Genomic DNA, 27,409 nt, shown 5'->3' on the forward strand with positions numbered 1-27,409 from the left:
CCCTCCTAGCTTAGACCTAGATTCAATCAGATCAAGCGTTAACCAGCGATAGCCAACACCCACGTACTGATGTACACTGACGTAGCATACACCCCCACCCCCCCACGAGCCCCGCCCACCCCACAAAAAACCACAATATACACGAACACGATTTTTGTTGTTGTTGTTATTACACTTGAAAAATCTAACATTTTATCTCAGTCTCATGGTAAAATGTGTAGAATAGTAGGACATTTGCTCAGGGATTCTTGCCGGACATGTCTCTCATGTCCGGCAGGGAAACTTTATAGTTTAAAACAATTATTTTGTTGCGTTATTTGAGCTTAAAATGTACATATGTTTAGAATTTTCAAACTACCTTCAATAATATTCATTTCCATGTCGGCTCTATGCCTGTAAATGCAAAGGATCCCAATTTCAAACTCTCAAAAAAGTGTTTAAAAAATAAAATACAAATGGCAATAATGGATATTAATAGAAAAATGATTTCTTGTGACTTTAAAGAATATTTTTTCTCAACTGTGATTCCAAAAAGATTTGAGATTTGGTCAACAGCGTTAGATTTGTTAAAAATCAGGAATGAGCAGCATCAGCTAGAAGTTAATCAAAGAGATTTTAGAATAAACCTGTGTGGCCTTGAAATGTCCGTTTTATTTCCCTATTATTGTGCACTGGAAGTCCTTGTTCGCTGCCCCTCCCTCCTCACGCCCGCCCCATCTAGTCACTTCCTCCCCTCTAACCCCATATCATCCCCTTGTTTGATGTCCTGTTCCGGGTATAGAGAGAGACAGAGAGCAGGATAGAGGAAAGTTTTTTATTATTTTTTTTCCTGCCCCAGCCTCTCTCCCACGTCAGTTGGGGCATTGAATGACTGACGGCTGCATACCAAGCCTCCTTCTGGGGCTCGTTGCGTTGCGTTCACGGTCCTGTTTCTGTCCTGCCAGTGCTAAATATAATTCCCCAGTTTGCAAATGTAGCACAAGTCCTGCAACCTGACCCCCCCCCCCACCAGTCCCAGCTTCCTCACTCCCCTCTCCCTTTCTCATACACAAGGTTCAGGTTCTTGGAGGTGGGGGTGTGTGTTAGGAGGGTTAGGAGAGCACTCTCCTATTTTTCACACATACAGTACTCTCTCTCTGGCTCTCTCTCTTTCAGACACACACACACACACAAACATACTTTTGGACTTACACACTTGCCGGCACGGTCTCGCTCTCTCTCGCACACACACACACACACACACACACACACACACACACTGCTGGTCGTTGGTGTGGACTGTGGCTTTGCCCCTCTTGTTTGCCGTGGTGTGGCGAACGCGGTATGGAACAGACTGACAGGTATCGCAGGCCCGGCATGGTAAGACAGATCTAGCTAAACGCTTTACACTTTTGGCGAGTCTGTATTTGGCACCCGGTCCGGGAAGGGCGCCTTGCCGTACTGTAGGAGTGTGTGTGTTGGAGTATGTCTGTGAGACTATGTGGGCGAGTGTGTCAGAGAGGATTGACATTTAGGTTGGTGGACAGGACACATTAACTTAGAAAAAAGTTTTTGATGCGCCATTACCTGGTGTCTCTCATTCTCTCTCTCGTGCTTTATTTGATCCTCTTCTTTCGCCTGCGTTGTGTGATTCCATTTTGGGCTGGGCCACAGCTGCAGGAAAGGCGCTGGGTTTTTAATTAGACTTCCAGTCCCCCTGGTAGACTGCCTGCCTGCTGAGGGACCCGCCAGCCTCACTGTCCCAGAGCCTAGCCCCTACAGCCATTTTATGAGGCCCACTCTATTGTGAAACATGTGATCTGCATCTTTGGGGATCCAGGCTGGTCCCAGAGATGCAGATCACATAGTCCGTAACATCAGTGTTTCCTAACAAGAGAATGACATGGTTTTGACCTCCACAAATTTCAGACAGAGTGCTATATTTATGTAGCTGATTTCTTGATAGGTGGACATCTAGGAGGGTATTTTCTGACATTTTAGTGCTTTATTAATGTTACTCTTCCTATGCGTATTGTCATTGTTTTAGTTGTTGTTTTGGTTTTCAAAGTGCCTTTTTAAATGCTGTATGTCCCAACAGTATAATTAGCTGTACTAGGCAAGTCTATCTGCCATTAGCTTATTCGTTTTCAAAAGTTATTGTTGATATTACTTAATTAGTGCCCACTTTGAGCTGAATCACACCTCTGTGTATTTTCGGTGAGGTCTGCACAGGACTCACGTTTTCTGTTGTCGTCTCTCTCAGCACTGCAGGGCCTTTTTTCTAGATAGCAGTCCACGAAGACACGGTGGTCCGTCGTCCAGCCCATTGTCATGCCAACGGCACACATCGTGTGCCAAGGCATATGGCCATTTAGACATTGGGATGCGCCACTGGCCATCGCAGACATTTCCTAACGCTCCTCTCTTTAGTACACTGTTAGCTACCAACCTGGCTTCCTGCTTCTCAATACCTGTTGCTTTTTAATCCTCTGGAAGAGTGTTGCTTGTGGATCTCCAGTTCCACCGCTGACTACTGTTTATGCCAGTGCTGCAGGTGTGGGACGTGAAAGCCCTGTGGAATAGGGATTGAGCCTGGGCATGATCATGGATTCTGTCCGTCGCCCTCTCTGCTGTCTGTCTGAGTGTGTGTTTGCCCTGTCTCTGACTGTGATTACAGCTGGGTAGACTGTTTGCTCCGATCACACAGAGGGCAGGAGGGAGGACAGGAGGGAGGGCAGGAGGGAGGGCAGGAGGAGATAGGCAGAAATACAGTCTAGGGGAGTAGCGAGAGAGTGGGATCTTGTCAGGATTAGAATGTCATAATTAATCATACGAGTGGTTTGGTACATTATTGTATTTCACTTCGGTATCTTTTCTTGCTATCTTTTCGATCTTATTTCACTCTGTCCCACACACCGCCTTCTCACTTTGAATCTTAGTTTGCTTTTATCCGTAGATCTTTATATCATCATCAAGGCAAAAGGCATATGACTTCACAGCACGTGTTATACTTCCTCCGACAGTCACAAAGGAGGACACTAGATAGATGCTTATACTATTCATCCACACATACTGGATACAGTGAGCTCCGAAAGTATTGGGACAGTTGTTTTGACTCTGTACTCCAGCACTTTGGATTTGATATGATACAATGAGGTTAAAGTGCTGACTGTCAGCTTTAATTTGACTTGTATTTTCATCAATATCGTCGGGTGAACCGTTGAGATATTACAGCACTTTTTGTACATAGTCCCCCCCCCCCATTTCAGGAGACCAAAAGTATTGGAACAAATTAATTTATGTGTATTAAAGTAGTCAAGTTTAGTATTTGGTCCCATATTCCTAGCATGAAATGATTACATCAAGCTTGTGACTCTACAAATTTGTTAGATGCATTTCCTGTTTGTTTTGGTTGTGTTTCAGATTACTTTGTGCCCGATAGAAACGAATGGTAAATAAAGTATTGTCACTTTTATTGTAAATAAGAATAGAATATGTTTCGAAACACTTCTACATTAATGTGGATGCTACCATGATTACGGATAATCCTGAATTAATCGTAAATATTTTGGAGTGAGAAAGTTACAGACTCGCAAATATCATGCATCTGTAAATTAAACTGCAGCCTGTAGACGCAATGTACAGATCTTCAGTCCATAACAGTATTGTACCATTCTCCCTCCTCCATCGTGCCATCATGTACTGGAACAGTTAGTAAGGCCTTCATTGCATCAGAAGAGGCAACATCATTAACATAATTTATCCCCTCAAGGCAACGCTTTTCACCCCTCATTGTTCAACGCTCTTATCTTTCACACTCCCACTCGTTCCTTTTTCTTCTCCCTCTTTCTCTCTCTCTCCCTTTCCTCACTCTGGTTCTCTCTCGCCCCCCCTTCTCTCCCCCAATTTGTTTGATATTAGAGCTAAGCAGGTGTGAATTCATATCAGTGGAAGCCACTTTGCAGATGAAGAGAGCAGGAGAAGAAAGGCAGTCAGGGCTGCTTGGTGAAAATTACAGCCTCTCACCTCTCATACCTCTATGTCTCAGTGTTTTCAGCTGACTAGCTCTGCCTACTAGCTCTGCCCAGCCCTGCCTACTAGCTCTGCCCAGCCCTGCCTACTAGCTCTGCCCAGCCCTGCCTACTAGCTCTGCCCAGCCCTGCCTACTAGCTCTGCCCAGCCCTGCCTACTAGCTCTGCCCAGCCCTACCTACTAACTCTGCCCAGCCCTGCCTACTTGCTCTGCCCAGCCCTGTCTACTAGCTCTGCCCAGCCCTACCTACTAGCTCTGCCCAGCCCAGCCCTACCTACTAGCTCTGCCCAGCCCTACCTACTAGCTCTGCCCAGCCCTACATACTAACTCTGCCCAGCCCCTGCCTACTAGCTCTGCCCAGCCCTGCCTACTAGCTCTGCCCAGCTCTGCTTACTAGCTCTGCCCAGCTCGGCCCAGCCCTGCCTACTAACTCTGCCCAGCCCTACCTACTAGCTCTGCCCAGCCCTGCCTACTAGCTCTGCCCAGCCCTGCCTACTAGCTCTGCCCAGCCCTGCCTACTAGCTCTGCCCAGCCCTGCCTACTAGCTCTGCCCAGCCCTACCTACTAGCTCTGCCCAGCCCTACCTACTAGCTCTGCCCAGCCCTACCTACTAGCTCTGCCCAGCCCTACATACTAACTCTGCCCAGCCCTGCCTACTAGCTCTGCCCAGCCCTGCCTACTAGCTCTGCCCAGCTCTGCTTACTAGCTCTGCCCAGCTCGGCCCAGCCCTGCCTACTAACTCTGCCCAGCCCTACCTACTAGCTCTGCCCAGCCCTGCCTACTAACTCTGCCCAGCCCTACCTACTAGCTCTGCCCAGCCCTACCTAGTAGCTCTGCCCAGTCCTGCCTACTAGCTCTGCCCAGCCCTACCTACTAGCTCTGCCCAGCCCTGCCTACTAGCTCTGCTCAGCCCTACCTACTAACTCTGCCCAGCCCTGCCTACTAGCTCTGCCCAGCCCTGCCTACTAGCTCTGCCCAGCCCTGCCTACTAGCTCTGCCAAACCCTACCTACTAGCTCTGCCTAGCACTGCCTACTAACTCTGCCCAGCCCTGCCTACTAGCTCTGCCCAGCCCTACCTACTAGCTCTGCCCAGCCCTGCCTACTAGCTCTGCCCAGCCCTGCCTACTAGCTCTGCCCAGCCCTGCCTACTAACTCTGCCCAGCCCTGCCTACTAGCTCTGCCCAGCCCTACCTACTAACTCTGCCCAGCCCTACCTACTAGCTCTGCCCAGCTCTGCCCAGCCCTGCCTACTAGCTCTGCCCAGCTCTGCCCAGCCCTGCCTACTAACTCTGCCCAGCCCTACCTACTAGCTCTGCCCAGCCCTGCCTACTAACTCTGCCCAGCCCTGCCTACTAGCTCTGCCCAGCCCTACCTTCTAGCTCTGCCCAGCCCTACCTAGTAGCTCTGCCCAGCCCTGCCTACTAGCTCTGCCCAGCTCTGTCCAGCCCTGCCTGCTAACTCTGCCCAGCCCTACCTACTAGCTCTGCCCAGCCCTGCCTACTAACTCTGCCCAGCCCTACCTACTAGCTCTGCCCAGCCCTACCTAGTAGCTCTGCCCAGTCCTGCCTACTAGCTCTGCCCAGCGCTACCTACTAGCTCTGCCCAGCCCTGCCTACTAGCTCTGCCCAGCCCTACCTACTAACTCTGCCCAGCCCTGCCTACTAGCTCTGCCCAGCCCTGCCTACTAGCTCTGCCCAGCCCTGCCTACTAACTCTGCCCAGCCCTGCCTACTAGCTCTGCCCAGCCCCTACCTACTAGCTCTGCCCAGCTCTGCCCAGCCCTGCCTACTAGCTCTGCCCAGCTCTGCTCAGCCCCTGCCTACTAACTCTGCCCAGCCCTACCTACTAGCTCTGCCCAGCCCTGCCTACTAGCTCTGCCCAGCCCTACCTACTAACTCTACCCAGCCCTGCCTACTAGGTCTGCCCAGCCCTACCTACTAGCTCTGCCCAGCCCTACCTACTAGCTCTGCCCAGCCCAGCCCTACCTACTAGCTCTGCCCAGCCCTACCTACTAGCTCTGCCCAGCCCTACCTACTAACTCTGCCCAGCCCTGCCTACTAGCTCTGCCCAGCCCTGCCTACTAGCTCTGCCCAGCCCTGCCTACTAGCTCTGCCCAGCTCTGCCCAGCCCTGCCTACTAACTCTGCCCAGCCCTGCCTACTAGCTCTGCCCTGCTCTACCTACTAGCTCTGCCCAGCCCTACCTACTAGCTCTGCCCAGCTCTGCCCAGCCCTGCCTACTAGCTCTGCCCAGCTCTGCCCAGCCCTGCCTACTAACTCTGCCCAGCCCTACCTACTAGCTCTGCCCAGCCCTGCCTACTAACTCTGCCCAGCCCTGCCTACTAGCTCTGCCCAGCCCTACCTTCTAGCTCTGCCCAGCCCCTACCTAGTAGCTCTGCCCAGCCCTGCCTACTAGCTCTGCCCAGCCCTACCTACTAGCTCTGCCTAGCACTGCCTACTAACTCTGCCCAGCCCTGCCTACTAGCTCTGCCCAGCCCTACCTACTAGCTCTGCCCAGCCCTGCCTACCAGCTCTGCCCAGCCCTACCTACTAACTCTGCCCAGCCCTGCCTACTAGCTCTGCCCAGCCCTGCCTACTAGCTCTGCCCAGCCCTGCCTACTAGCTCTGCCCAGCCTACCTACTAGCTCTGCCTAGCACTGCCTACTAACTCTGCCCAGCCCTGCCTACTAGCTCTGCCCAGCCCTACCTACTAGCTCTGCCCAGCCCTGCCTACTAGCTCTGCCCAGCCCTGCCTACTTGCTCTGCCCAGCCCTGCCTACTAACTCTGCCCAGCCCTGCCTACAAGCTCTGCCCAGCCCTACCTACTAGCTCTGCCCAGCCCTATCTACTAGCTCTGCCCAGCTCTGCCCAGCCCTGCCTACTAGCTCTGCCCAGCTCTGCCCAGCCCTGCCTACTAACTCTGCCCAGCCCTACCTACTACCTCTGCCCAGCCCTACCTACAAGCTCTGCCCAGCCCTGCCTACTAGCTCTGCCCAGCCCTGCCTACTAGCTCTGCCCAGCCCTGCCTACTCGCTCTGCCCAGCTCGGCCCAGGCCTGCCTACCAGCTCTGCCCAGCCCTACCTACTAGCTCTGCCCAGCCCTACATACTAGCTCTGCCCAGCCCTACATACTAGCTCTGCCCAGCTCTGCCCAGCCCTACCTACCAGCTCTGCCCAGCCCTACCTACCAGCTCTGCCCAGCCCTACCTACTAGCTCTGCCCAGCCCTACATACTAGCTCTGCCCAGCCCTGCCTACTAACTCTGCCCAGCCCTACCTACTAGCTCTGCCCAGCCCTACCTACTAGCTCTGCCCAGCCCTACCTACTAGCTCTGCCCAGCCCTGCCTACTAACTCTGCCCAGCCCTACCTACTAACTCTGCCCAGCCCTACCTACCAGCTCTGCCCAGCCCTACCTACTAGCTCTGCCCAGCCCTACCTACTAGCTCTGCCCAGCCCTACCTACTAACTCTGCCCAGCCCTATTTACTAACTCTGCCCAGCCCTACCTACCAGCTCTGCCCAGCCCTACCTACTAACTCTGCCCAGCCCTGCCTACTAACTCTGCCCAGCCCTCTCTACTAACTCTGCCCAGCCCTACCTACTAGCTCTGCCCAGCCCTACCTACTAGCTCTGCCCAGCCCTACCTACTAACTCTGCCCAGCCCTACCTACCAGCTCTGCCCAGCCCTACCTACTAGCTCTGCCCAGCCCTACCTTCTAGCTCTGCCCAGCCCTACCTAGTAGCTCTGCCCAGCCCTGCCTACTAGCTCTGCCCAGCTCTGTCCAGCCCTGCCTGCTAACTCTGCCCAGCCCTACCTACTAGCTCTGCCCAGCCCTGCCTACTAACTCTGCCCAGCCCTACCTACTAGCTCTGCCCAGCCCTACCTAGTAGCTCTGCCCAGTCCTGCCTACTAGCTCTGCCCAGCGCTACCTACTAGCTCTGCCCAGCCCTGCCTACTAGCTCTGCCCAGCCCTACCTACTAACTCTGCCCAGCCCTGCCTACTAGCTCTGCCCAGCCCTGCCTACTAGCTCTGCCCAGCCCTGCCTACTAACTCTGCCCAGCCCTGCCTACTAGCTCTGCCCAGCCCTACCTACTAGCTCTGCCCAGCTCTGCCCAGCCCTGCCTACTAGCTCTGCCCAGCTCTGCTCAGCCCTGCCTACTAACTCTGCCCAGCCCTACCTACTAGCTCTGCCCAGCCCTGCCTACTAGCTCTGCCCAGCCCTACCTACTAACTCTACCCAGCCCTGCCTACTAGGTCTGCCCAGCCCCACCTACTAGCTCTGCCCAGCCCTACCTACTAGCTCTGCCCAGCCCAGCCCTACCCACTAGCTCTGCCCAGCCCTACCTACTAGCTCTGCCCAGCCCTACCTACTAACTCTGCCCAGCCCTGCCTACTAGCTCTGCCCAGCCCTGCCTACTAGCTCTGCCCAGCCCTGCCTACTAGCTCTGCCCAGCTCTGCCCAGCCCTGCCTACTAACTCTGCCCAGCCCTGCCTACTAGCTCTGCCCTGCTCTACCTACTAGCTCTGCCCAGCCCTACCTACTAGCTCTGCCCAGCTCTGCCCAGCCCTGCCTACTAGCTCTGCCCAGCTCTGCCCAGCCCTGCCTACTAACTCTGCCCAGCCCTACCTACTAGCTCTGCCCAGCCCTGCCTACTAACTCTGCCCAGCCCTGCCTACTAGCTCTGCCCAGCCCTACCTTCTAGCTCTGCCCAGCCCTACCTAGTAGCTCTGCCCAGCCCTGCCTACTAGCTCTGCCCAGCCCTACCTACTAGCTCTGCCTAGCACTGCCTACTAACTCTGCCCAGCCCTGCCTACTAGCTCTGCCCAGCCCTACCTACTAGCTCTGCCCAGCCCTGCCTACCAGCTCTGCCCAGCCCTACCTACTAACTCTGCCCAGCCCTGCCTACTAGCTCTGCCCAGCCCTGCCTACTAGCTCTGCCCAGCCCCTGCCTACTAGCTCTGCCCAGCCTACCTACTAGCTCTGCCTAGCACTGCCTACTAACTCTGCCCAGCCCCTGCCTACTAGCTCTGCCCAGCCCCTACCTACTAGCTCTGCCCAGCCCTGCCTACTAGCTCTGCCCAGCCCTGCCTACTTGCTCTGCCCAGCCCTGCCTACTAACTCTGCCCAGCCCTGCCTACAAGCTCTGCCCAGCCCCTACCTACTAGCTCTGCCCAGCCCTATCTACTAGCTCTGCCCAGCTCTGCCCAGCCCTGCCTACTAGCTCTGCCCAGCTCTGCCCAGCCCCTGCCTACTAACTCTGCCCAGCCCTACCTACTACCTCTGCCCAGCCCCACCTACAAGCTCTGCCCAGCCCTGCCTACTAGCTCTGCCCAGCCCTGCCTACTAGCTCTGCCCAGCCCCTGCCTACTAGCTCTGCCCAGCTCTGCCCAGGCCTACCTACCAGCTCTGCCCAGCCCTACCTACTAGCTCTGCCCAGCCCTACATACTAGCTCTGCCCAGCCCTACATACTAGCTCTGCCCAGCTCTGCCCAGCCCTACCTACCAGCTCTGCCCAGCCCTACCTACCAGCTCTGCCCAGCCCTACCTACTAGCTCTGCCCAGCCCTACATACTAGCTCTGCCCAGCCCCTGCCTACTAACTCTGCCCAGCCCTACCTACTAGCTCTGCCCAGCCCCTACCTACTAGCTCTGCCCAGCCCTACCTACTAGCTCTGCCCAGCCCTGCCTACTAACTCTGCCCAGCCCTACCTACTAACTCTGCCCAGCCCCTACCTACCAGCTCTGCCCAGCCCTACCTACTAGCTCTGCCCAGCCCTACCTACTAGCTCTGCCCAGCCCTACCTACTAACTCTGCCCAGCCCTATTTACTAACTCTGCCCAGCCCTACCTACCAGCTCTGCCCAGCCCTACCTACTAACTCTGCCCAGCCCTGCCTACTAACTCTGCCCAGCCCTCTCTACTAACTCTGCCCAGCCCTACCTACTAGCTCTGCCCAGCCCTACCTACTAGCTCTGCCCAGCCCTACCTACTAACTCTGCCCAGCCCTACCTACCAGCTCTGCCCAGCCCTACCTACTAGCTCTGCCCAGCCCTGCCTACTAGCTCTGCCGAGCCCTACCTACTAGCTCTGCCCAGCCCTACCTACCACCTCTGCCCAGCCCTACCTACTAGCTCTGCCCAGCCCTGCCTACTAGCTCTGCCCAGCCCTGCCTACTAGCTCTGCCCAGCCCTACCTACTAGCTCTGCCCAGCCCTGCCTACTAGCTCTGCCCAGCCCTACCTACTAGCTCTGCCCAGCCCTACCTACTAGCTCTAACCAGCTCTGCCCAGCCCTGCCTACTAGCTCTGCCCAGCCCTACCTACTAACTCTACCCAGCCCTGCCTACTAGCTCTGCCCAGCCCTGTCTACTAGCTCTGTCCAGCCCTACCTACCAGCTCTGCCCAGCCCAGCCCTACCTACTAGCTCTGCCCAGCCCTACCTACTAGCTCTGCCCAGCCCTACCTACTAACTCTGCCCAGCCCTGCCTACTAGCTCTGCCCAGCCCTGCCTACTAGCTCTGCCCAGCCCTGCCTACTAACTCTGCCCAGCCCTGCCTACTAGCTCTGCCCTGCCCTACCTACTAGCTCTGCCCAGCCCTACCTACTAGCTCTGCCCAGCTCTGCCCAGCCCTGCCTACTAGCTCTGCCCAGCTCTGCCCAGCCCTGCCTACTAACTCTGCCCAGCCGTGCCTACTAACTCTGCCCAGCCCTACCTACTAGCTCTGCCCAGCCCTGCCTACTAACTCTGCCCAGCCCTGCCTACTAGCTCTGCCCAGCCCTACCTTCTAGCTCTGCCCAGCCCTACCTAGTAGCTCTATCCAGCCCTGCCTACTAGCTCTGCCCAGCTCTGTCCAGCCCTGCCTGCTAACTCTGCCCAGCCCTACCTACTAGCTCTGCCCAGCCCTGCCTACTAACTCTGCCCAGCCCTACCTACTAGCTCTGCCCAGCCCTACCTAGTAGCTCTGCCCAGTCCTGCCTACTAGCTCTGCCCAGCCCTACCTACTAGCTCTGCCCAGCCCTGCCTACTAGCTCTGCCCAGCCCTACCTACTAACTCTGCCCAGCCCTGCCTACTAGCTCTGCCCAGCCCTGCCTACTAGCTCTGCCCAGCCCTGCCTACTAACTCTGCCCAGCCCTGTCTACTAGCTCTGCCCAGCCCTACCTACTAGCTCTTTCCAGCCCTACCTACTAGCTCTGCCCAGCTCTGCCCAGCCCTGCCTACTAGCTCTGCCCAGCTCTGCTCAGCCCTGCCTACTAACTCTGCCCAGCCCTACCTACTAGCTCTGCCCAGCCCTGCCTACTAGCTCTGCCCAGCCCTACCTACTAACTCTACCCAGCCCTGCCTACTAGCTCTGCCCAGCCCTGCCTACTTGCTCTGCCCAGCCCTGCCTACTAACTCTGCCCAGCCCTGCCTACTAGCTCTGCCCAGCTGTGCCCAGCCCTGCCTACTAGCTCTGCCCAGCTCTGCCCAGCCCTGCCTACTAACTCTGCCCAGCCCTACCTACTACCTCTGCCCAGCCCTACCTACAAGCTCTGCCCAGCCCTGCCTACTAGCTCTGCCCAGCCCTGCCTACTAGCTCTGCCCAGCTCTGCCCAGCCCTACCTACCAGCTCTGCCCAGCCCTACCTACTAGCTCTGCCCAGCCCTACATACTAGCTCTGCCCAGCAATGCCTACTAACTCTGCCCAGCCCTACCTACTAACTCTGCCCAGCCCTACCTACTAGCTCTGCCCAGCCCTACCTACTAGCTCTGCCCAGCCCTACCTACTAGCTCTGCCCAGCCCTGCCTACTAACTCTGCCCAGCCCTACCTACTAACTCTGCCCAGCCCTACCTACCAGCTCTGCCCAGCCCTACCTACTAGCTCTGCCCAGCCCTACCTACTAGCTCTGCCCAGCCCTACCTACTAACTCTGCCCAGCCCTACTTACTAACTCTGCCCAGCCCTACCTACCAGCTCTGCCCAGCCCTGCCTACTAGCTCTGCCCAGCTCTGCTCAGCCCTGCCTACTAACTCTGCCCAGCCCTACCTACTAGCTCTGCCCAGCCCTGCCTACTAGCTCTGCCCAGCCCTACCTACTAGCTCTGCCCAGCCCAGCCCTACCTACTAGGTCTGCCCAGCCCTACCTACTAGCTCTGCCCAGCCCTACCTACTATCTCTGCCCAGCCCTGCCTACTAGCTCTGCCCAGCCCTGCCTACTAGCTCTGCCCAGCCCTGCCTACTAGCTCTGTCCAGCTCTGCCCAGCCCTGCCTACTAACTCTGCCCAGCCCTGCCTACTAGCTCTGCCCTGCTCTACCTACTAGCTCTGCCCAGCCCTACCTACTAGCTCTGCCCAGCTCTGCCCAGCCCTGCCTACTAGCTCTGCCCAGCTCTGCCCAGCCCTGCCTACTAACTCTGCCCAGCCCCTACCTACTAGCTCTGCCCAGCCCTGCCTACTAACTCTGCCCAGCCCCTGCCTACTAGCTCTGCCCAGCCCTACCTTCTAGCTCTGCCCAGCCCTACCTAGTAGCTCTGCCCAGCCCTGCCTACTAGCTCTGCCCAGCCCTACCTACTAGCTCTGCCTAGCACTGCCTACTAACTCTGCCCAGCCCTGCCTACTAGCTCTGCCCAGCCCTACCTACTAGCTCTGCCCAGCCCCTGCCTACCAGCTCTGCCCAGCCCTACCTACTAACTCTGCCCAGCCCTGCCTACTAGCTCTGCCCAGCCCTGCCTACTAGCTCTGCCCAGCCCTGCCTACTAGCTCTGCCCAGCCTACCTACTAGCTCTGCCTAGCACTGCCTACTAACTCTGCCCAGCCCTGCCTACTAGCTCTGCCCAGCCCTACCTACTAGCTCTGCCCAGCCCTGCCTACTAGCTCTGCCCAGCCCTGCCTACTTGCTCTGCCCAGCCCTGCCTACTAACTCTGCCCAGCCCTGCCTACAAGCTCTGCCCAGCCCTACCTACTAGCTCTGCCCAGCCCTATCTACTAGCTCTGCCCAGCTCTGCCCAGCCCTGCCTACTAGCTCTGCCCAGCTCTGCCCAGCCCTGCCTACTAACTCTGCCCAGCCCTACCTACTACCTCTGCCCAGCCCTACCTACAAGCTCTGCCCAGCCCTGCCTACTAGCTCTGCCCAGCCCTGCCTACTAGCTCTGCCCAGCCCTGCCTACTAGCTCTGCCCAGCTCTGCCCAGGCCTACCTACCAGCTCTGCCCAGCCCTACCTACTAGCTCTGCCCAGCCCTACATACTAGCTCTGCCCAGCCCCTACATACTAGCTCTGCCCAGCTCTGCCCAGCCCCACCTACCAGCTCTGCCCACCAGCTTGAGTGCCCAGCCCTACATACTAGCTCTGCCCAGCCCTGCCTACTAACTCTGCCCAGCCCTACCTACTAGCTCTGCCCAGCCCTACCTACTAGCTCTGCCCAGCCCTACCTACTAGCTCTGCCCAGCCCTGCCTACTAACTCTGCCCAGCCCTACCTACTAACTCTGCCCAGCCCTACCTACCAGCTCTGCCCAGCCCTACCTACTAGCTCTGCCCAGCCCTACCTACTAGCTCTGCCCAGCCCTACCTACTAACTCTGCCCAGCCCTATTTACTAACTCTGCCCAGCCCTACCTACCAGCTCTGCCCAGCCCTACCTACTAACTCTGCCCAGCCCTGCCTACTAACTCTGCCCAGCCCTCTCTACTAACTCTGCCCAGCCCTACCTACTAGCTCTGCCCAGCCCTACCTACTAGCTCTGCCCAGCCCTACCTACTAACTCTGCCCAGCCCTACCTACCAGCTCTGCCCAGCCCTACCTACCAGCTCTGCCCAGCCCTGCCTACTAGCTCTGCCCAGCCCTGCCTACTAACTCTGCCCAGCCCTACCTACCAGCTCTGCCCAGCCCTGCCTACTAGCTCTGCCCAGCCCTGCCTACTTGCTCTGCCCAGCCCTGCCTACTAACTCTGCCCAGCCCTGCCTACAAGCTCTGCCCAGCCCTACCTACTAGCTCTGCCCAGCCCTATCTACTAGCTCTGCCCAGCTCTGCCCAGCCCTGCCTACTAGCTCTGCCCAGCTCTGCCCAGCCCTGCCTACTAACTCTGCCCAGCCCTACCTACTACCTCTGCCCAGCCCTACCTACAAGCTCTGCCCAGCCCTGCCTACTAGCTCTGCCCAGCCCTGCCTACTAGCTCTGCCCAGCCCTGCCTACTAGCTCTGCCCAGCTCTGCCCAGGCCTACCTACCAGCTCTGCCCAGCCCTACCTACTAGCTCTGCCCAGCCCTACATACTAGCTCTGCCCAGCCCTACATACTAGCTCTGCCCAGCTCTGCCCAGCCCTACCTACCAGCTCTGCCCAGCCCTACCTACCAGCTCTGCCCAGCCCTACCTACTAGCTCTGCCCAGCCCGACATACTAGCTCTGCCCAGCCCTTCCTACTACCTCTGCCCAGCCCTACCTACTAGCTCTGCCCAGCCCTACCTACTAGCTCTGCCCAGCCCTACCTACTAGCTCTGCCCAGCCCTGCCTACTAACTCTGCCCAGCCCTACCTACTAACTCTGCCCAGCCCTACCTACCAGCTCTGCCCAGCCCTACCTACTAGCTCTGCCCAGCCCTACCTACTAGCTCTGCCCAGCCCTACCTACTAACTCTGCCCAGCCCTATTTACTAACTCTGCCCAGCCCTACCTACCAGCTCTGCCCAGCCCTACCTACTAACTCTGCCCAGCCCTGCCTACTAACTCTGCCCAGCCCTCTCTACTAACTCTGCCCAGCCCTACCTACTAGCTCTGCCCAGCCCTACCTACTAGCTCTGCCCAGCCCTACCTACTAACTCTGCCCAGCCCTACCTACCAGCTCTGCCCAGCCCTACCTACTAGCTCTGCCCAGCCCTGCCTACTAGCTCTGCCCAGCCCTACCTACTAACTCTGCCCAGCCCTACCTACCAGCTCTGCCCAGCCCTACCTACTAGCTCTGCCCAGCCCTGCCTACTAGCTCTGCCCAGCCCTGCCTACTAGCTCTGCCCAGCCCTACCTACTAGCTCTGCCCAGCCCTGCCTACTAGCTCTGCCCAGCCCCTACCTACTAGCTCTGCCCAGCCCTACCTACTAGCTCTAACCAGCTCTGCCCAGCCCTGCCTACTAGCTCTGCCCAGCCCTACCTACTAACTCTACCCAGCCCTGCCTACTAGCTCTGCCCAGCCCTGTCTACTAGCTCTGTCCAGCCCTACCTACCAGCTCTGCCCAGCCCAGCCCTACCTACTAGCTCTGCCCAGCCCTACCTACTAGCTCTGCCCAGCCCTACCTACTAACTCTGCCCAGCCCTGCCTACTAGCTCTGCCCAGCCCTGCCTACTAGCTCTGCCCAGCCCTGCCTACTAACTCTGCCCAGCCCTGCCTACTAGCTCTGCCCTGCCCTACCTACTAGCTCTGCCCAGCCCTACCTACTAGCTCTGCCCAGCTCTGCCCAGCCCTGCCTACTAGCTCTGCCCAGCTCTGCCCAGCCCTGCCTACTAACTCTGCCCAGCCGTGCCTACTAACTCTGCCCAGCCCTACCTACTAGCTCTGCCCAGCCCTGCCTACTAACTCTGCCCAGCCCTGCCTACTAGCTCTGCCCAGCCCTACCTTCTAGCTCTGCCCAGCCCTACCTAGTAGCTCTATCCAGCCCTGCCTACTAGCTCTGCCCAGCTCTGTCCAGCCCTGCCTGCTAACTCTGCCCAGCCCTACCTACTAGCTCTGCCCAGCCATGCCTACTAACTCTGCCCAGCCCTACCTACTAGCTCTGCCCAGCCCTACCTAGTAGCTCTGCCCAGTCCTGCCTACTAGCTCTGCCCAGCCCTACCTACTAGCTCTGCCCAGCCCTGCCTACTAGCTCTGCCCAGCCCTACCTACTAACTCTGCCCAGCCCTGCCTACTAGCTCTGCCCAGCCCTGCCTACTAGCTCTGCCCAGCCCTGCCTACTAACTCTGCCCAGCCCTGCCTACTAGCTCTGCCCAGCCCTACCTACTAGCTCTTTCCAGCCCTACCTACTAGCTCTGCCCAGCTCTGCCCAGCCCTGCCTACTAGCTCTGCCCAGCTCTGCTCAGCCCTGCCTACTAACTCTGCCCAGCCCTACCTACTAGCTCTGCCCAGCCCTGCCTACTAGCTCTGCCCAGCCCTACCTACTAACTCTACCCAGCCCTGCCTACTAGCTCTGCCCAGCCCTGCCTACTTGCTCTGCCCAGCCCTACCTACTAACTCTGCCCAGCCCTGCCTACTAGCTCTGCCCAGCTGTGCCCAGCCCTGCCTACTAGCTCTGCCCAGCTCTGCCCAGCCCTGCCTACTAACTCTGCCCAGCCCTACCTACTACCTCTGCCCAGCCCTACCTACAAGCTCTGCCCAGCCCTGCCTACTAGCTCTGCCCAGCCCTGCCTACTAGCTCTGCCCAGCTCTGCCCAGCCCTACCTACCAGCTCTGCCCAGCCCTACCTACTAGCTCTGCCCAGCCCTACATACTAGCTCTGCCCAGCAATGCCTACTAACTCTGCCCAGCCCTACCTACTAACTCTGCCCAGCCCTACCTACTAGCTCTGCCCAGCCCTACCTACTAGCTCTGCCCAGCCCTGCCTACTAACTCTGCCCAGCCCTACCTACTAACTCTGCCCAGCCCTACCTACCAGCTCTGCCCAGCCCTACCTACTAGCTCTGCCCAGCCCTACCTACTAGCTCTGCCCAGCCCTACCTACTAACTCTGCCCAGCCCTACTTACTAACTCTGCCCAGCCCTACCTACCAGCCCTGCCCAGCCCTACCTACTAACTCTGCCCAGCCCTGCCTACTAACTCTGCCCAGCCCTGCCTACTAACTCTGCCCAGCCCTACCTACTAGCTCTGCCCAGCCCTACCTACTAGCTCTGCCCAGCCCTACCTACTAACTCTGCCCAGCCCTACCTACCAGCTCTGCCCAGCCCTACCTACTAGCTCTGCCCAGCCCTGCCTACTAGCTCTGCCCAGCCCTACCTACTAACTCTGCCCAGCCCTGCCTACTAGCTCTGCCCAGCCCTACCTACTAGCTCTGCCTAGCACTGCCTACTAACTCTGCCCAGCCCTGCCTACTAGCTCTGCCTAGCACTGCCTACTAACTCTGCCCAGCCCTGTCTACTAGCTCTGCCCAGCCCTACCTATTAACTCTGCCCAGCCCTGCCTACTGGCTCTGCCCAGCCCTGTCTACTAGCTCTGCCCAGCCCTACCTACTAGCTCTGCCCAGCCCAGCCCTACCTACTAGCTCTGCCCAGCCCTACCTACTAACTCTGCCCAGCCCTGCCTACTAGCTCTGCACAGCCCTGCCTACTAGCTCTGCCCAGCCCTGCCTACTAGCTCTGCCCAGCTCTGCCCAGCCCTGCCTACTAGCTCTGCCCAGCGCTGCCTACTAGCTCTGCCCAGCCCTACCTACTAGCTCTGCCCAGCCCTACCTACTAGCTCTAACCAGCTCTGCCCAGCCCTGCCTACTAACTCTGCCCAGCCCTACCTACTAGCTCTGCCCAGCCCTGCCTACTAACTCTGCCCAGCCCTGCCTACTAGCTCTGCCCAGCCCTACCTACTAGCTCTGCCTAGCACTGCCTACTAACTCTGCCCAGCCCTGCCTACTAGCTCTGCCCAGCTCTGCCCAGCCCTGCCTACTAACTCTGCCCAGCCCTGCCTACTAGCTCTGCCCAGCCCTGCCTACTAGCTCTGCCCAGCCCTGTCTACTAGCTCTGCCCAGCCCTGCCTACTAACTCTGCCCAGCCCTGCCTACTAGCTCTGCCCAGCCCTGCCTACTAGCTCTGCCCAGCCCTGCCTACTAACTCTGCCCAGCCCTGCCTACTAGCTCTGCCCAGCCCTGCCTACTAACTCTGCCCAGCTCTGCTCAGCCCTGCCTACTAACTCTGCCCAGCCCTGCCCACTAGCTCTACCCACTAGCTCTGCCCATTAGCTCTGCCCACTAGCTCTGCCCAGCCTTACCTACTAACTCTGCCCAGCTCTGCCCAGCCCTGCCTACTAGCTCTGCCCACTAGCTCTGCCCACTAGCTCTGCCCACTAGCTCTGCCCAGACCTGCCTACTAGCTCTGCCCAGCCCTGCCTACTAGCTCTGCCCAGCCCTACCAACTAGCTCTGCCCAGCTCTGCCCAGCTCTACCCAACCCTGCCTACTAACTCTGTCCAGCTCTGCCCACTAGCTCTGCCCACTAGCTCTGCCCAGCCCTACCTACTAACTCTGCCCAGCTCTGCCCTGCCTACTAACTCTGCCCAGCCCTGCCTACTAACTATGCCCAGCCCTGCCTACAGAGCTCTGCCCACTAGCTCTGCCCACTACCTCTGCCCATTAGCTCTGCCTACTAGCTCTGCCCACTACCTCTGCCCATTAGCTCTGCCTACTAGCTATGCCCACTAGCTCTGCCCACTAGCTCTGCCCATTAGCTCTGCTTACTAACTCTGCCTACTAGCTCTGCCTACTAGCTCTGTCTACTAACTCTGCCTACTAGCTCTGTCTACTAACTCTGCCTACTAGCTCTGTCTACTAAGTCTGCTTACTAGCTCTGCCTACTAGCTCTGCCTATTAGCTCTGCCTATTAGCTCTGCCTATTAGCTCAGCCTACTAACTCTGTCTACTAACTCTGCCTACTAACTCTGTCTATTAGCTCTGCTTACTAGCTCTGTCTACTTGCTCTGCCTACTAGCTCTGCCTATTAGCTCTGCCTACTAGTTCTGCCTACTAGCTCTGTCTACTAGCTCTGCCTACTAGCTCTGCCTATTAGCTCTGCCTACTAACTCTGTCTACTAACTCTGTCTACTAACTCTGTCTATTAGCTCTGCCTACTAACTCTGCCTACTAGCTCTGTCTACTAGCTCTGCCTACTAGCTCTGCCTACTAGCTCTGCCTACTAGCTCTGCCTACTAACTCTGTCTACTAACTCTGTCTACTAGCTCTGCCTACTAACTCTGCCTACTAACTCTGTCTACTAACTCTGTCTACTAACTCTGTCTATTAGCTCTGCCTACTAACTCTGCCTACTAACTCTGTCTACTAACTCTGCCTATTAGCTCTGTCTACTAACTCTGCCTACTAGCTCTGCCGATTAGCTCTGCCTATTAGCTCTGCCTACTAACTCTGTCTACTAGCTCTGCCTACTAGCTCTGCCTATTAGCTCTGTCTACTAGCTCTGCCTACTAGCGCCACTGGACCAAACTCCAGAGGACATACACTTACATAATTCTAACCTGACAGCAGTGCAACTTGATCATTAATCATTGATCCATTGTTATCTGATCAATTCATGTGTTTGCTGCACCTTTGGCTTTTGGGGTAGAGTAACCTTACTGAGTTTTCAACTGAAAGCATTTCTTACTGTAAAATGTATTTAATGGATAAGGAGAGATATAGGGGAATATTTGCCAAGGAAATCTAGTTTGTGAAACCTTTTGGCATGTCTCAGCTTTGAAGTGATTACCCATATCCTCCTCGTCCTTTTCTCCCCCTCGTCCTTCTCCTTCGCTCCTCCTCCTCGACTCCTCCTTTGCTCCTCCTCCCCTCCTCCGGGGTGGCAGGTAGCCTAGCGGTTAGAGTGTTGGGATAATTGTTCGAATCCCCGAGCCAGCAAGGTGGAAAAATCTGCCATTCTTCCCTTGAGCAAGGCAGTAAACCCCCGCAACAACTGCCAATGATGTGGACATCGATTAAGGCAGCCCCCCGCACCTCTCTGATTCAGAGGGGTTGGGTTAAATGCGGAAGACGCATATCGGTTGAATACATTCAGTTGTGCAACTGACTAGGTATCTCTTTCTTCAATAAGAAGCAAAGTCTGCCATGACAACTCGCTCAATGACATCAGACAATCACGTGCTTTGACATTTGTATGTATGTGAAACCTTAGAAGGCTTAGCTTACATGTCTCTTTTCTAGATAATACATGCAACATTTCTGTTATGTCTAAATGTTACTCACCCATACAAGTCAGATACTACTAAAATCTTCTATGAATTTTGTCAGTGTATTTGCTGCCATGTGTATTACTGATATGTTCCAGGGAGAATGTATAAGAATCTTGTTAAATTCTTCTAGATCTTTTCCATACGGGTATGGAGTGACATTATCAGAGATGTGCGTATTATTAAACATTCTGTCTCATTGATTTGGGTGGGACCCAGTCATTGTTATATACAGTTGAAGTCAGAAGTTTACATACACTTTGGTTGGAGTCATTAAAACTCGTTTTTCAACCATTCCACAAATTTCTTGTTAACAAACTATAGTTTTGGCAAGTCGGTTAGGACATCTACTTCGTGCATGACACAAGTAATTTTTCCAACAATTGTTTACAGACAGATTATTTCACTTATAATTCACTGTATCACAATTCCAGTGGGTCAGAAGTTTACATACACTGAGTATCACTAAGTTTACATACACTAAGTACACTTTTTGGTATCTTTAAACAGCTGGGGAAATTCCAGAAAATGATGCCATGGCTTTAGAAGCTTCTGAGGCTAATTTACATAATTTGAGTCAATTGGAGGTGTACCTGTGGATGTATTTCAAGGCCTACCTTCAAACTCAGTGCCTCTTTGCTTGACATCATGGGAAAATCAAAAGAAATCAGCCAAGACCTCAGAAAAAAAATTGTAGACCTCCACAAGTCTGGTTCATCCTTGGGAGCAATTTCCAAACGCCTGAAGGTACCACGTTCATCTGTACAAACAATAGTATGCAAGTATAAACACCATGGGACCACGCAGCCGTCATACCGCTCAGAAAGGAGACGCGTTCTGTCTCCTAGAGATGAACGTACTTTGGTGCAAAAAGTGCAAATCAATCCCAGAACAACAGCAAAGGACTTTGTGAAGATGCTGGAGGAAACCGATACAAAAGTATCTATATCCACAGTAAAACAAGTCCTATATCAACATAACCTGAAAGGCCGCTCAGCAAGGAAGAAGCCACTGCTCCAAAACCACCATAAAAAAGCCAGTCTACGGTTTGCAGCTGCACATGGGGACAAAGATTGTACTTTTTGGAGAAATGTCCTCTGGTCTGATGAAACAAAAATATAACTGTTTTGCCATAATGACCATCGTTATGTTTGGAGGAAAAGGGGGATGCTCGCAAGCCGAAGAACACCATCCCAACCGTGAAGCATGAGGGTGGCAGCATCATGTTGTGGGGGTGCTTTGCTGTAGGAGGCACTGGTGCACTTCACAAAATAGATGGCATCATGAGGATGGAAAATTAAGTGAATATATTGAAGCTACATCTCAAGACATCAGTCAGGAAGTTAAAGCTTGGTTGCAAATGGGTCTTCCAAATGGACAATGACCCAAAGCATACTTCCAAAGTTGTGGCAAAATGGACAACAAAGTCAAGGTATTGGAGTGGCCATCACAAAGCCCTGACCTCAATCCTATAGAAAATTTGTAGGAAGAACTGAAAAAGCGTGTGCGAGCAAGGAGGCCTACAAACCTGACTCAGTTACAGCAGCTCTGTGAGGAGGAATGGGCCAATATTCACCCAACTTATTGTGGGAAGCTTGTGGAAGGCTACCCCAAACGTTTGACCCAAGTTAAGCAATGTAAAGGCAATGCTATCAAATACTAATTGAGTGTATGTAAACTTCTGACCCACTGGGAATGTGATGAAAGAAATAAAAGCTGAAATAAATCATTATCTCTACTATTATTCTGACATTTCACATTCTTAAAATAAAGTGGTGATCCTAACTGACCTAAGACATTGTGAAAAACTGAGTTGAAATGTATTTGGCTAAGGTGCATGTAAACTTCTGACTTCAACTGCTGTCTATAGGCCCAGCTCTCCAGGCAAAGCCTTGAAGCAGGATGTTTATCAAATAAGCTCAGCTGTAGCCATTAGTCACCTGTTGAGTATGTTTCTTAGAGCATGTTAATCTAGCCATTTCTCCTGCCTTCACCACTTCCAAAAGTGAGCGGTGCTATTTTGATGGTATCTCTCATCCTCCCCATGTTTATCTCTCTCTCTCTCTCTCTCTCTCTCTCTCTCTCTCTCTCTCTCTCTCTCTCTCTCTCTCTCTCTCTCTCTCTCTCTCTCTCTCTCTCTCTCAACTAAGCCGCTGGGCTGACACTACTGGGATCTCTGGCCTGGCCAATGGGAGAGCAGCTATGGGATCAGGTGGTCTTTAGCTATTTTGAACAGGAGCTTGAAGTGAAGCAACTAAATTACTGACAGAATCCATGGACAGAGGGAGTGGAAGAGAGGGAAGGACCGTATGCAGTAAAGGAGCATGTAGCGAGGCAATGGGAGAGAGAGAGAGAAAGGTTGAGGAGAGAGAGGACAGTAAGATAGAAAGAGTAAGGGGGGGGTAAGAGTAATTAGAGGTATCCATACTGCCTGTTGATCGGTACATCACCCTGGTCCCTGCCTCACACTCCCCTCCCCTCCAGACTGTATGTGTTTCGTAAAGGATTGATTAAGTCCCTAATTGTGTCTCCCTCTCTTTTTCTCTCCATCGATTTCACTCCCATCCTTGTCTTTTTCTATTCTGCGGGTTTGTTATGTGGTGTGACCAGGTTGAGTGAGTGAGTCACACATACTGTAAACGCACTCGCACACACACACACACACACACACACACACACACACACACACACACACACACACACACACACACACACACACACACACACACACACACACACACACACACACACACACACACATCCCTCTTGCTCCCTCTCGCTTCACTGCATCACAGACCTGTTGCAGCAGTCAGGGAGTTGCTGTTCTGTGAGAGTTATTCTGAGGAGGCAGTAAGCTATTCTCTCCTCTGTATTCTCTCTCTTAGACAGACACAGTCCTCTTGGTTTCTCATCTATCGTAATTAACCTTTCTGTAATAATCAGCTCTCCATGTTGGGATGCACCTGTATGGGTTAGAGGATGACTCAGAGCCGGTAAGTGGCAACGGCTATTATCATCATTATTAAACGCTGCATGTCTGTCTGTGTCGGGGAGACGGGCAAGGGTGGGTGTGTTTGTGTTAATGAAACAGGAAGTAGGGATGGTCAGGGGTGGCTCCCCTGGAAGTGACTACACGTTGCCTTGGTTACCGGGCGTGGCATTGCTAAGCCACCGATTTGATTTTGATGGGAAAGGTGGCTACACAAGAATCAATGTTCTGTTTGTTTTGAATTCAAACCATATAAAGTGACACAATAAATATCGAAGTACCTAGCTCTCACTCACACACAGTATTTCTGTCTGTCTGTGACAGGTTGCCCTAGTGTATATTTAGTCCTTCGAGTGCTGTCTCGTCTCTGTTTGCTCTGGAGTAGAGATGGGGGCTGAAGCCGCTGAACCTTCACCTCCCAACCCTGACCCGTGCTACCTTCTGGGGCATTCTGGGACTCAACCCTTCTTTTCATTTCTTCTTCTCTTTCACACGGCTCTATACGTAGCAACAGTACCTGCAGTTGCTGTTATAACAGGCAGAGACCGAGAGACCAATAGGGAGTCAGGAAGTTTTCTGATTTTGGGATCGCACCATTTTTTAAAAGCAGTTTTGTTGAAGCACATACTTATGTGCTAATTACCAAATACCTATGTGTTTGAACTCCCCATTTTCTCACCGGGGAATTATTTCAAGTCATTACATATGGTGGATGTCAATTCTCACCACATTCTCACCTCTATTTTAAAACCCCACACCTAATGACTCAGTCATTCTGCCTCACACATTCAGCTGTCCGCATTCTTGTCTGCACCTCCCACGGGTGTATGCGGCAAGCGAGCGAGAGAGAGTCTGACGCCTGGAAAAAACCGAACAAGTGGGATAGTTACATAAAGAGAACACTCAAACACTTTACAAGTGAGCCGGGCTGTACTACCAGTGCTGGGCTGTAGTGTACAGTATGCCAGGCAGGGAACGCTCCGCTCTGAGCAGAGCCCCCACAGGAGAGGAGGCCAGGGTTTTTATTGTGTGGATGGGTGGATTAGGCCGTTTTATCTGTCTTTTCTATCTCTATCTCTCCCTCTCTCTCTGACACGCCCGCACTCAGTGAATCTGTAGGCACTGGGTGTTAAACACGTCAAAGTGCCTGATCAGATGGGATTCAAGTTTGCATATGTGTTTTGATGCATCCACTTCACACTCATATTACACCAGCCAAGTGTTCTGTGCCAGACAGTAATGTGTGTGTATTTGAGGAGTAGGCTTGAGTGCAGGCAGCCAGTCAGGCAGGCAGCGGCAGCCAGTCAGGCAGGTTCCCTTTGTGCCTCCAGGTTATAAATAAAGGGTGAAACAAAAGAAATACCACAGAGAGGTGGGACCTGATGACAATTATAAGTGATTCAGAATGCCATTCAGAATGAGGTAGGGACCCGTCAGTAGTACAGAACACAGTACAGTACATATTATGGTCTAAACAGAGATGGACAGAACACAGTACATATTATGGTCTAAACAGAGATGGACAGAACACAGTACATATTATGGTCTAAACAGAGATGGACAGAACACACTGCAGTACATATTATGGTCTAAACAGAGATGGACAGAACACACTGCAGTACATATTATGGTCTAAACAGAGATGGACAGAACACACTGCAGTACATATTATGGTCTAAACAGAGATGGACAGAACACAGTACATATTATGGTCTAAACAGAGATGGAGCAAAGCATAGGGAGACGTGAAAAGACAGGCAGTGGAAAATAATATATTGAGAGAAGAGACTGAGAGGCACAGAGTGAAGGAGAGATAAAGCAGAGAGGGAGAGAGATCCCAGGGAAGAAAAAACGGATTATCACGTTGAGCACAAGACCTTGATTGTGTTATTCCACACACACCTCTACAGTCCACTCATTTCTCTCCCCCCTGTCTGTCTGTTGTTATGGGGAGGTGTGTGTGTGTGTGTGTGTGTGTGTGTGTGTGTGTGTGTGTGTGTGTGTGTGTGTGTGTGTGTGTGTGTGTGTGTGTGTGTGTGTGTGTGTGTGTGTGTGTGTGTGTGTGTGTGTGTGTGTGTGTGTGTGTGTGTGTGTGTGTGTGTTTCCAGTAGTACTATTGCTGTCTTTATTGCCCATGGGGTTTTTATTCAAGGACGTGTGGTCATGCCATAGAATACGCTTGTGTACACACACACGCTCGAACAAACATACACACACACACACACACACGCTCGAAAAACAAACATACAGCACGCTAGAAAAAATGGCCATGCCACCATCTCCCACATTCTCCTTCTTTCCTTCTCTCTATACCTCCTCTCTCTCTGCCCTCTTTCTTTCTCTCTCTCTCACACATAAACACACACTCACAAACATGCACACACTCACTTACTCTCTCTGTGTGTGTGTGTGTGTGTGTGTGTGTGTGTGTGTGTGTGTGTGTGTGTGTGTGTGTGTGTGTGTGTGTGTGCGTGTGCGTGTGCGTGTGCGTGTTGCAGGGCTCTGCCGACTCCTACACCAGCCGGCCGTCGGACTCAGATGTGTCCCTGGAGGAGGACCCAGAGGCACTGAGGAAGGAGGCAGACCTACAGGCCCTGGCCACCCTCGAGAAAGCTAAGGTCAGAGGTCACCATGGCCCTTCCCTGTGACCCTGTCCTTCTATTATACAGTACCCCATACAGCCATACAGAACAGCACAGTCTTTAACCGTTCGCCCTGACCCTAACTATACACCTGACTAATCTCGCTAACAGTGTCCCCGCAATGTTTTAGGTACACGGTTAACACATATTATAACCTGTATTTCTAGTCAATTAACATTCAATAACAGTCTTTGTGACATTATAGACATCGAGCGACATGACAAGTTGAGTAATATCTCACCCGCTCTGTCGCCCTCATGTCATTCATCATTCTTATCCTCCGTTCTCATTCTTTGTTCTGCTTTCTCTTTTGCTTCAACCTCTCCAGACCAAACCAGTGGCCTTTGCTGTGCGGACGAATGTGGGCTACAACTCTGGGCCCAACGATGACGTCCCAGTGCAGGGCATGGCCATCTCCTTTGAAGCCAAAGACTTCCTACACATCAAAGAGGTACCGGAGCTGCGTAAACAGCACTGGGCCTTCTTGTTTCTTATTGTTAGATCATTTCTGAAGATGATTTTGTCCCCATCCCCTGGATGCTTTACAAAGACAGTGGGATATGGTGAAATGGCATTCTGTTATAATATAAACATCCGGTTCTATATTTATATCTGATTGATGTGTCGATAAGCAAGCTACGATGGCGGCGGCAGTTGCCTTGGCAACAACAGCCGGGGCTCTGCGAGCGAGGGAGGAGAAGACTGGTGTGTGTATTATTGGGTAGCGTTTACGTGTCTGTCTGTCTGTGTACTCTGTGCAGAAGTACAATAATGACTGGTGGATTGGGCGTCTGGTGAAGGAGGGCTGTGAGGTGGGGTTCATCCCCAGCCCAGTCAAACTGGAGAACACCAGGCTACTGCAGGAGCAGAAGATGAGACAGAACCGCCTCAGCTCCAGGTACTGCTGCTGCCCACACCCTTCACCCAGTCACTTTACGCCAACATAGATCAGTTACCTATCGGCTACCGTCATGTCAGAGCTGTTATCCAACAGGGTTGGGCTCAATTCGAATTGAAGGCAGTTAATTCAGAAAGTCATTTGAATGTAAAAAAATTTTACTTTTGAAATCAGTAGCGTCTACTTTTCAGTTTATTGAGAAGTCATTGAAAATAAATACCCTTATTGAATTGTAATTTTAGTTTACTTTTTAAATTGACTGCCTTCAATTGGAATTGAGCCAACCCTGTTATCCAATTAGCTTCCACAATGCATGCAACATAATACAGTACAATGATCACCCAATCACCACTTCACAAGAGTCACTACTTCACAATTTAAAAATGGGAAAAGTTCCATTTATTTTCAATGACAATTTCTTTCAATCCACTTCAATTTTCACCTACCAGTAACCATCCACTCATTGTTCTCTCCTCCTCACTCTTACAGTAAATCTGGTGGCAGCTCCAGCCTGGACGTTGCCACGGGAACACGCAGGCCCACCCCTCCTGGCACAGGTAATGTCAGAGGTAGCGGGTCATCTTCATCGCTCGGCTGGCTAGAAGAGACGCACACGACAGCTATAGATATAGCCCTCTGCCGCGGCCTGTCGCTAATATTCCGTGTAGATTTGAATTGGATAGTCAGTGATCCATGATGAATGAGCTGTCTGCAGTGTGGAGGGGAACGTCTCAGTGGGTGTGCTGCTGCTGCTGCTGGAGTGCGAGTCAGATGGAGAGAAAGAGAGAGGTCCTATAGCAGGTTTGTCATTAGCATGGCCAACAGGACCAGCCCGAAATACAGCTGAGGATATAGTGCTCCTCTCATTAAACCTGATCACGACGCTTGGCCAGGCCAGGGCTGCGTCCCAAATGGCACCCTATTCCCTGCATAGTGCGCTAGTTTTGACCAAAGCCTTATGGGCCCTGGTCAAAGGTAA

At 53.7% G+C, this 27,409-nt stretch overlaps 1 pseudogene; it reads left to right on the forward strand.

Moving 5' to 3' along the window:
* LOC106607253 (voltage-dependent L-type calcium channel subunit beta-1-like) overlaps positions 1–27,409 on the forward strand; it is a 44,684-nt pseudogene that overhangs the window by 6,533 nt on the left and 10,742 nt on the right.

The sequence above is a fragment of the Salmo salar genome, chromosome ssa06, assembly GCF_905237065.1.
Source record: "Salmo salar chromosome ssa06, Ssal_v3.1, whole genome shotgun sequence".
Lineage (NCBI taxonomy): Eukaryota > Metazoa > Chordata > Actinopteri > Salmoniformes > Salmonidae > Salmo > Salmo salar.